This window comes from Narcine bancroftii, chromosome 3, assembly GCF_036971445.1.
Source record: "Narcine bancroftii isolate sNarBan1 chromosome 3, sNarBan1.hap1, whole genome shotgun sequence".
Taxonomy (NCBI): Eukaryota; Metazoa; Chordata; class Chondrichthyes; order Torpediniformes; family Narcinidae; genus Narcine; species Narcine bancroftii.
Genome location: NC_091471.1, coordinates 347,518,947 through 347,529,732, shown reverse-complemented (window position 1 = coordinate 347,529,732; position 10,786 = coordinate 347,518,947). Strand labels below are relative to the sequence as shown.

The window sequence follows — 10,786 nt, the reverse complement described above, 5'->3', positions numbered from 1 at the left end:
TTTCGCTATTGTATTTAATGTAAGGCTCCCATACTTGTTCGAATATTTCAATATTATTTCTTAAACTATATGTTATTTTTTCTAATGGAATACATTTATTCATTTCTATATACCATTGTTGTATTTTCAAATTATCTTCCAATTTCCAGGTTGACATAATACATTTTTTTGCTACGGCTAGGGCTATCTTGACAAATCTTTTTTGTGCATCTTCCAAGTCAATTCCAAATTCTTTATTTTTTATGTTACTTAGGAGAAAGATCTCTGGATTCTTTGGTATATTGTTTTCTGTTATTTTGTTTAATATCTGATTGAGATCATCCCAAAATTTTTCTACTCTCTCACATGTCCAGATTGCATGAATTGTTGTTCCCCTTTCTTTTTAAATTGGTACAACATAGAACTTCTCCAGTATTACACCATCTCCTCAATATATGGAAGAAGATTCATGTAGAAAGAAATAAAATAAATTATCAAATACCAAAACTAATATTGACGCAAAATAAGCTACTCCCTTTTACAATAGACAACCTTTCCTTTAGAAAATGGGAAAAAAAAGGGATTAAAAGGACTTTGAACTTTGAGACTGAATTCTGTAGGCTGTTTTTGGACTGATTTATTTGACTGGCCTGGGGTTTTGGGGGACTTTTCCTTTTTGAATATTGGGCATAGACTGTAGTAGTCTGGGTCTTTCACATACACACTGTTTATAAAGATATGATTTCTGTATACTTGCTGTAGATAATTATATTGGGTTAATAGTGTTAAGACATTATATTGTTAATAGCAATACATATAGAGTTAAAATTTACCCCTTTTGAATTGCGTCTTCTGTGGATGCTGGTTTGAGAAGTAACACTAAGAACAACTAACCTTCGCATTGATAACCAGGAAACTGCAAGATTATTGTAGATGCATATCTGTATCACTAACCTACCATCTTTGCTGGGATTGGACTTTCTAGGAGTCTGAATTGGCTCAGCTAGCCACAATACATGCTTTTAGATTAATGGTCACGAACTGGGTGGTAACAAGGGAAGTTACATATTGAAAAGATGCAAATTCATTCGTTGTCAGATCTCAGTTGAATATTCTGTCCCAGTATCCACAAGGATAGGTTCACCATGAATGTAGAGGATTTGCGCTTCTCTTTAAATTTAGACATGCAGCATGGTAACAGGCCCTTTCAGTCCAATACACCAATGAACCCACAGCCTCTTTATGTTCTTGGAGGGTCAGAGGAAATAGAGCACACATAGGAAACCCACACGGACACACAAACTCCTATAGGCAGCACTGGATTCAAACCTGGGTTCCTGGTGCTGTAATAGAGTGCTAACATGCCAGCCCATTGTAATTTATTTAGAATAAATCTTTGACTTCTGATTTAGTAATTTATCAGGAGCTCTTCTGAATGATTCAGGTTTAATTTAAAAAAAGACATTGAAATGTAAAGAAAATATTTAAACACAAGCTTGATTTCACCAGAATTTATCACCTGTACTCTATGTAACGTAATCATCAAATGGTAAAATAGATCCACGGCAAATAAGAAATAATAATGAAAAACAACTGTATGATTGGATTATAGTGATAAACTCCACACCTCCTCCTGCTTTAGTTTCTAGTCTCCACCTCCTATTTCCTGTTCACGAGGCTATATATTTTCTCAGTTCCTGTTTGTTTTAACTGCAAACATATCAGACAAATGACAGACCGTGGATCTTAAATTGTACCAGCACATTTCTTTTACTCAATATCTTCTTCATCAAGGATGTGGTTAAACTCCAGCTCATTGGGTCTAAACATGGGTGTGAAGCTGTACTGCAGACAAAAAAAGAATTAGAGGAAATGATCCGAGTGGGAATGGAAAGTCTCCAGATGTCTTGAAAACTTCAGGTAAGTTTGGAAACTTGGTTGTTCACATTTGCATGTCACTATGAGCTGCTTCAGTATATTCCTGGGTCATTTCTGTCCATTAAAATAATATGAAGCAAATCTCTGAGATTATTCGACTCAATGCAGATTTCTGTAAAGTTCAACTGGCTATCAAACAACAGCATGTCTTATTTGAGATGTTTCTCCTAACAAGAATGAGGGGGTGCAGATATTGGACATGAGATTGAAGGCTGAAATAAGGAGAAATTACTTTCCCAGAGGGGTGAGCCTGTGGAGTTCTTGATCATAATTGCTGAACATATTTAAGGAGGAGGTAGGCATGAAAGAGTGGGAATCTGGTATTGAGGTGTAGTTGAAGCAATAATGACAGCGCAGGTTTGAATGGGCAAATGGTCTACTCCTGCACCAAATATTTGTGCTTTGATGTCTAACCATGCACTGTGACCACAAAGTTTTCAGTGTAGTGTGAATTTAAGACACGAGTCTTTTTAAAAAAAATATAATAGTTGAAATATAATTTTAGATACTCTGCACCCAACAATACTAACCATGCTCAGCCAACCATGCATCAGATACCTTGATGAAGGGCTCAGTCCCAAAACATTAGTTACGCATCTTTATCTTTGCTATATAAAGTACCCTGTTTGACTTGCTGTGTTTCTCCAGCATTGTGTTTACACTCAGACAACATGTACTGCGAGAACCTAAGTAGTTAGCATAATACTTTTGCAATTAATCAGTCTGTGATAGTACAGATTCTATCACCAATGTGTCTATGTACAGATGGTAGTGTAGGATGACTGTGATTGGCTGAGAGTGTAGCCACAACTACTGGCAGGTCTTAAAGGATTGCTCCTAGCCAGACCAGGTCATTCTGGACTGGTCGACCTACTTGTGATATGCTCCAGTCTTTTAGTTAATAAAAGCCTTGGTTTGGATCAATAAGTCTTTGGTTCTTTCGACGTGCACTACATAAAATGTGATAGTACAGATTCTATCACCAGTGTGTATATGTACAGATTATAGTGTAGGATGACTGTGATTGGCTGAGAGTGTAGCCACACCTACTGGCAGGTCTTAAAGGATTGCTCCTAGCCAAACCAGGTCATTCTGGACTGGTTGATCTACATTTGATACGCTCCAGTCTTTTAGTTAATAAAAGCCTTGGTTTGGATCAACAAGTCTTTGGCTCTTTCGACGCGCTCTACACAGTTTACTACACAGGAGTGAGAATAGTTGATGGTAAATGATTCGGTTAAGTGAGACTGTCTTCATTAAAATCTGACTTGGCCTTGGAATTGGGGAAAATGGGCCAGAGCTGAAGCAGCTGTGTTTACATGAATGCAGTTGTATCCATGTCACGAATCCCCAGCGTAAAACTGGCAATAATTGAATCAAAAATGTCAAGCATAATTTGGCAGAGCAATATCCTAAAAACACTTCATGGCCCAACAGAGAATGTCGTTAATTATGTTTTTCCATATGTTTAAAAAAAAGCAAATCATCATAGATTTGATGATTTATGCTTTGAGGATGGAGCAAAATCTTAATGCCTTGGCTCCTTTAATTGAATGCCTATATTTTTTATGCCTGTCAAAAGGCATTTTTGTGGAATTTTAAACAAAAATGTGTGGCTATGTTACTGCTTAAGGTGGTCTGTGAGTGGAAAGAAAAAGTTGGAAAACCACTCGTTATGTGCATGGTTTCATAGCTCCAAGGGAAATGGGCCAATGACAATTTTTCTCAAGCAAAATACTTCAGTAACAATTGGGTCGAGAGCAGTGACTCTCAACCTTCCCTTCCCACTCACATCCCACTAGTAAGCAATCCCTTACTAATCACAGAGCACTCGTGGCACAGGGATGTGAGTGGAAAGAAAAAGTTTGAGAACCACTGAACTAGAGGTAATTAGGTTGAACTCTTGGAAGTGATAACTGTTGCGGTCAACTGAGATTATTTCTTTGATGCTTCAGTGGGGTTAATTATTTTTCTGACAATTTTAAAAGCAAGGCTAAATCTTCCAATGAAATTGTACTGAAGAAGTGGAAAATACAATCTGAGGTCTTTATCAAATCTGATAATTATGTTACGAGATTTGCCAGGTAGATTATTATCAGATACGCCAGAATAAAACATGAAAATTATATTAACAACAGTGGCGTGGACAGTGTTATGAAGTGAAAAGCTTTGCGTGCACTAACTGTGTCCAGAGACTATTTGAATTGCTTAGATTTGTTTTATTTGCTATGCAGTGTAATCATTAAGGTCAGGCTTGTTGACTCATATTTTACACACGATGTGAATTTAAAAAATGCACAAAGTTGAGAAAGGATTGAAGTGCGGTTGGATTTTTGTTTGGGGGATCAAAAGTGGTGTGATGAAAATAATTCATAATGCATTTAAGAAATTAATGGCATTTTAAAAACCTCTTTAGATTTCAAATTTATTGTCAGAGCATCACATACAACCCTGAGATTCTTTTCTCCTGAGAGCACGGCAGAATTACCACTAATTGGGAGTGCAAAAAAAAACTGTACACAGTGTAAACACGTAAACAAACAAGGAACTGTGAACAGATAAACAAACTGACTGTACAATACAGAGAAAAGAAAATCAATAAAGTGCAGAAGTAATGAGTCCCGATTGAGTTTGTCGTTGAGGAATCTGATGGTTGAGGGGGACCAGCTGTTCCTGAACCTGGTGGTGCAAGTCTTGTGGCAAAGTCTATTCAAATATTGCTGGAGAAATTCTTTCACAATCATAGGAACATAGGAAGTAAGAACAGGAGTAGGCCAAAAATGGCCCATCGAGCCTGCTCCGCCATTCAATATGATCATGGCTGATCTAATTTATGACCTAACTCCACCTACCTGCCTTCTCCCCATATCCCCTAATTCCTCTATCATGTAAAAATTTATCTAACCGAATTTGAAATATGTTTAATGAGGCAGCCTCAACCACTTCCCTGGTTAGAGAATTCCAAACATTCACTACTCTCTGGGAAAAACTATTTTTCCTCATCTCTGTCCTAAATCTACTCCCCCGAATCTTGAGACTGTGTCCTCTCATTTTAGTTTCCCCGGCCAGCTCAAAAAACCTTCCTACATCTATCCTATCCATACCCTTCAAAATCCTATATGTTTCTATAAGATCTCCACTCATTGTTCTGAACTCGAGCGAACCCACCTCTTTGACTGAAGTTCAGACTGGTGCCATTTTGACTGAGCTCTGTTATCTCCTCCACCTTCAATGACAATAAATATTTCTTCTATTCTGCTACTTACAAATCAGGTAGAATGATGAACCCAATTCTATGGAAGGGTCAGTGCCGCCATCTTGATTAATTTTACGCTATTCCACAAAGTTAGAATTACCCACTTATCTGTTCCATTTGGATAGCACCCACTGCTGCCCTGTGGTAGTTCTTGCTTCAGCATGTGTCGTGATGCTCATTTAATGGAAGATCTTTCCCAGAAGAGGTGGTGTCTCTTCAGTGATCTATGGGTGGAATGGTTCTGATTCGAGCTATAGTCCATGAGCTTCTGGTGGGTTACTGCCTCAGATTGGTGTCGCTGCATTTTGTGGTCATCAGATCTCTCCTTTTTGGAGTGAATGATTTTTTTTTACATCTATTGCCTGAAGCAGTTCTTCTCCTTGTATGACAAATTTATTGCAAGAGACACTTATTAAATGCTTTTTAAAAAAAAATTTAGATATGCAGCCATTTTGGCCCACAAAACGATGCTGTCCCAATTACACCCAATTAACCTACAACCCCTGGTATGTTTCGAACGGTGGGAGGTAAGTGGAGGCCACAGGGAAACCCCACGCAGAAGCAGGGAGAATGTACCAACTCCTTACAGACAGCGTGGGATTCAAACCCTGGTCTCGAGCTGTGACGCTGTAATGGCGTTGCGCTAACCGCTTCGCCAACCATGTCGACCCAACACTTACAGAGCATCCAGTGAGTGATGTACTGAACGACACCCTGCTGTGGAATTTGCTTAAGTATTCCTAAAGATTGCTACTGAGCTGAGATGGGTTGTATGTAACATTTCCACAGGTGGGATTTTCTATAATTCCTTGCGGCCTTGCTGCAGAGGAGATTCCTTGTCAGCTTTTTATTTGACCATCAACAATGAGAATGGTGGACTGCAGCAAGGTTTGGGAGATGGCTGAAATCTATCTCGTGACCAGTTCATGGTACTGGACAAAGGATGAAAGCCCATTATTGTTGGTAAGATGATAAATAGTCTTGGAACTAGTGAATGGGGACTGTTAAATAGAGTCGTGATTTGTGACCTTGCTGACGCTGTGAAGATGCCTCTGCTTTCAGCTTGAAATGACTTGGCTGAATAGAAATTCAAGGTTGTGATGACCTTATTGATTAGATGAATTGCAAATGTAGCCGTGGTCGTGAACCTGTAGTGGCGTATGTCATATTACAATGAGAATTATAACCTTCTCCAGCATTGCTTCTTATTGAGATTCAGGTAGATTTCTTGGAGTAGTTAAATCTCATAACTAGATTAGAACACACGACAAGAAGTCTTCTTCTTTGTGGGGCCAAATACTGTATATTGAAGTGACAAATAGCACATAATTTGATCCCATGTCTCCCTGGGCCTAATTGTCATTGTTTGTAAGATATCCTAAAAGATGCCATGACTGAGCAAGCTTTTTCTCTTTCCTGATGCTCAAAATTCTATCAGTCTGTATGGGAATAGATTGCCAGAGAAGTGGGTGAGTTCTTGCTGTATTACAAATTTTTTTTAAAACTCAGATGCTGGAAATCTGAAATAAAAGCAGAAAATCCTGGAAAAACTCTATGAAAAGATTCTTTGTCTTGCTCCATTGTGTTACCCAACAAGGTGAATTCAGACAAAACATTGTCACAGGTTCGAGACCAGCTTTATGTGATCAGTCAAGATGTCACAATTTATTCCTGGCTGTAGAATTTCCACGCAACAACGTCTCTGCCGCAGAAGTTGCTAAAGCGATTATACTCGATGGGTCCTCTGGAAACGTGATCAGATAATAACGATTGTGAATTGTGGATGACTTAGTCGCTGAGCTAGAATGTACACGTTGCTTGGTGAATCCTCAAGGATAACAGGAATTATTGTTGCTGAGCTATCAAACTGAATTCGTAGGCAGCCACTGTGTGATTCACATTCTTGGACATAGCTGCTGGATGATTCTAAAACTAAGCCCATAGGTTTAAGGTGAGAGGGCAGAAATTTAAGAAGGACCTGAGGCAACTTTTTCTCTAAGAGGGACATCTGTGTCAGGACCGAGCTGCCAAATGAAGCTACAGATGCAGGCACAGTTGCAATGGTCAAAAGGCATTTGGGCAGATGTATAGATAGGAAGGATTTAGAATGATATGGACTAAATGCAAGCAAATGGGACTTGACCAGAATGCCAACTTGGACAGTTCCATGCCCTATGACTCCATATTAACAGGGCTTTGAGGAAGCTTCATCGACGTGAAACATTTTTGTTGGTCTGTGTAAAATTATCAGTGGTTATATCCACACGTGGAACAATGTAACAAGGAAATCATAGTTCATACTTCAATGCAAATGATGCAGCATCTCATCATGTTAAACCAGCCACTCTTCCTTTATTTTCCCAATTTACTAGCTTGATCAACCAGTAACATACCTTCCAATTTTATGTGAAGCTGTTCTTCCTCACCCACACTCTACGCTTCACCATGGAATCACATCAACAATTTATCCTGTGAAAGTTATACACATCTACAAAATGCACCACTATTACGCTTCTAAACTATTACAACGGCATCTTTTGACCTCTATCATCAAGCAGAACAAGGCAGCAAGTATATGGTAACATCACCACCTGCAGACTCCCCTCCAAGCTATACACCAAACAAACTTGTATATAAATCACTATTCCTTCAGTGCCACTAGGCCCAACTCTTGGAACTCTTTCCCACCATTCTGATGGTACCTTTTCCAGGGGGATTGCAGGAGTTCAAGAAGATGGCTTGCTACCTCTTTAACAAGCAATTAGGGGTGGACAAATCACCTGTTTAGCTTTTCCAGTGATGTCCACACCCTGGAAAAAAAGGTACATATTTATTTTGGTGTTTGCTGCTGGAAGAAGGGGGTATCGTTTCGTTTCTGGTATTTTAAATATCTTGAATATATCATGTCATATAGACATGCATTGAATCTGGAATTGGGATTAGTACATCAGACGTTACTTCTAGCTACAAGTGATAGCTTCTAAATGTGATAGTTATGCAAAATTAGCTTCTGCATTTATGTTCATGATTATTTAAGGCCATCAAACCTGAAGCAAATGGATTTATTACAAATGAATTAACTTTAAGATCTTACTTATTGAGCCAAATTTTAATAACCAAAATAATTAAAAGCAAAAGTGTATGTGTTTTTAGAATATGTCATATCCTTGAAAAAGGAAGTAATTTCAAACTTCCTCTTGGAGCAAGGGTCACTTCCCCTTTTCAATTGGCAGGAGTCCATTGGTTCTTCACTGTTCAAATGGAGAAGTTTGTTACCAAGGCAATTTAACATCATAAATTAGGTGATGATTCATCTTGTTGTCTTGGATCAAACAAGCTGTTTTCATCCAAATTTGGATTTTTCTGGGCCAGGAGATGAATATTAAAAAAAAACGCTGGAAATGTTAAATAAAAAATGAAAATATCAGGAAAGCTCAACCGGTTCAGTGCCATTTGTGTTAATACTTCGCCCCTTTGTCAGACAGGGCCCAATAAAGGGCCTTTGATCTGAAATATTAGCTCAATTTCTCTCTCTCCATAAATACTGCTTAACATGCTGTGTTTCCAGAATTTTCTGCTTTTGGTTGAATTTTCCAACCAATTTTTTTTTAATTTTAATTTTCTGTTGTTGTGGCCCAATGATATATAATCATTACATCTCTTTCGGTTTATCTTGCTTATACTGGTGACACATACATAATTTATTGTGTAAAATCTTATATTAAATGTAGTCATATAGCCTGCCCACCGACCCATGTCTTCTCTCCACTCTTTCTGATCTTTATTGGAATTGATTTATTATCACATGCACCAAGATACGATGAAAAAAGGTTTACAGTGGAAACCCCCATATTTCCATGCACCGATTTAACGTGAATTTGGAGTCATTGGACTCTGGCATTGGGCTCCTGGCAGGAGCAGGGATGTTGGGCTGCTGGCAGGAGTGGGGACATCGGGTTGCCACCATGAGCGGGTTTGCAGGCTGCCGGCACAAGCAGGGTCGTCGAGCTGTAAGCATGAGCAAGTCAACAGCCTCCTGGCGTGAGAAGGCCTCGCTCCTGCCGGGAGCCTGATGTCCATCGGGCTCCCAGATTGATTTAAAATGCATGCAGAATGACTGGAATGTTCCAAATAAAGGAGAAATGGAAAAGATGTAGGTATGTAAATTAAACAGGGAAATAGAGTAAAACCCCGAGTTAGTGCGACCCCACTTTTATTGTGATGAGATTTTATGGACCCCAACATTAGTGTTATAATGTGGTCTCATTTTATTCTGCATGTGGTCCAGGCAAGTCAACAAATTTGTCTGAGTAGTTAGCTGGTTAATGCACCACCATTGCATGCTCAGCAGCCTGGATTCAAAACTTTTGCTGTTTCTAAGGGGTTTTTAACATTCTCCCTGTGTCTGCGCAGGTTTCTTCCCATGTTCCAGAGTCATATGGGGTTAGTTGGTCACATCGCTGTATTTGGGCAGTGCCAGCTTGTAGGCCAGAAGAGCCTGCTACCATGCTGTATTTCTGAATTAAAAAAAATAAACAGTGCAGCAAGTATTATTGCAATTATTCAAATAGTGTAGGGAAAAGTACAAAGATATTGTGCAGGTTATGGAGAAAATTATAGTTAAAAACAGTGCAAGGACATTTTCTTTGGCAGAGATCCAAATCACAGTTGGAAAGAAATTGTCCTTGTATTGGAGATTTGTATATCTTCTGCCCAATGGAAAAGGGAAGGTTGATGAGTGGAATGGGTCTTTTAATAAGTTGGCAGCTTTGCTGAGACAGTGGAGTATAGATGAAGTTAATGGAAGGGAGGGTGATTTACATGGTGGTCTGAGCTATGTTTCTCTCTGCAGTTTGGACAGAGGATCCTTTCTTTGGTGTATCTGTAAGTCAGAGACCGTAGGGACAAGCCACATTTTCTCAGGCGCCTGAGAAAGTAGAGCCTGAGAAACCTTCTCAGGCACCTTCTTGGTCATTGGATCAGTGATATTTACTCTTCAAAACATTAGGGACAAGACAATGTGTTGCAATGTTGGAATCAGCAAGTTCACAAAAGAAATAGGATTTAACAGATGACGATAATGGATCGGTCACTGTTTCTGTTACATGATGCGATGCAACACAGTGATGGTGGGGCATCATGTTCTGATGTGTCTATATAGCCCTTTACAAAGACCTGGCCATATATTTCGTGATTTGTCGAAGTTTTGCTGTTTGCTTTTATCTTATGAACACTGCCCATCAATTAACAAAAATTAAATGAAAGAAAAAACTTACTGTCTCTTTGCAAATGAACAGATGTTCTTCATTGTGAATACTCATGGACACTCATAATGATCAATAAACCCTGACAATGACTCACTTTATTGATGTACAACATAATATTGAGCTGCCTCCTCCACATTCTGGTTCAATTTCCCCTTCTTTAGCCAAGAGATAATCCATTTTAGATACATTGTGCGGGCTCAGTGAAACTTTCGACATCACCTGATCTCAACCATGGTCGGAGACCAGCTGACTCTGACTGTGCCCTGTCGCACTTCATTACCACTGCACGAATTTCACATGTAGCAGAAAAGCTTGATAGATCAACCAAATGTTTATTCCGCAATCA

The 10,786-nt window shown here is 39.0% G+C and overlaps 1 protein-coding gene across 3 annotated transcripts in view; it reads left to right on the top strand.

Annotated features, from left to right (window-relative positions):
- Positions 1 to 1,694: 1,694 nt before the first annotated feature.
- The window catches only part of pik3r5 (phosphoinositide-3-kinase, regulatory subunit 5), a 90,689-nt gene continuing 81,597 nt past the window's right edge, over positions 1,695 to 10,786 (top strand). For all 3 annotated transcript variants that reach the window (XR_011354803.1, XM_069929588.1, XM_069929589.1), the window contains exon 1: positions 1,695 to 1,899. The gene's annotated coding sequence lies outside the window, so the exon portion shown is untranslated. The remainder of the gene's footprint in view (positions 1,900 to 10,786) is intronic.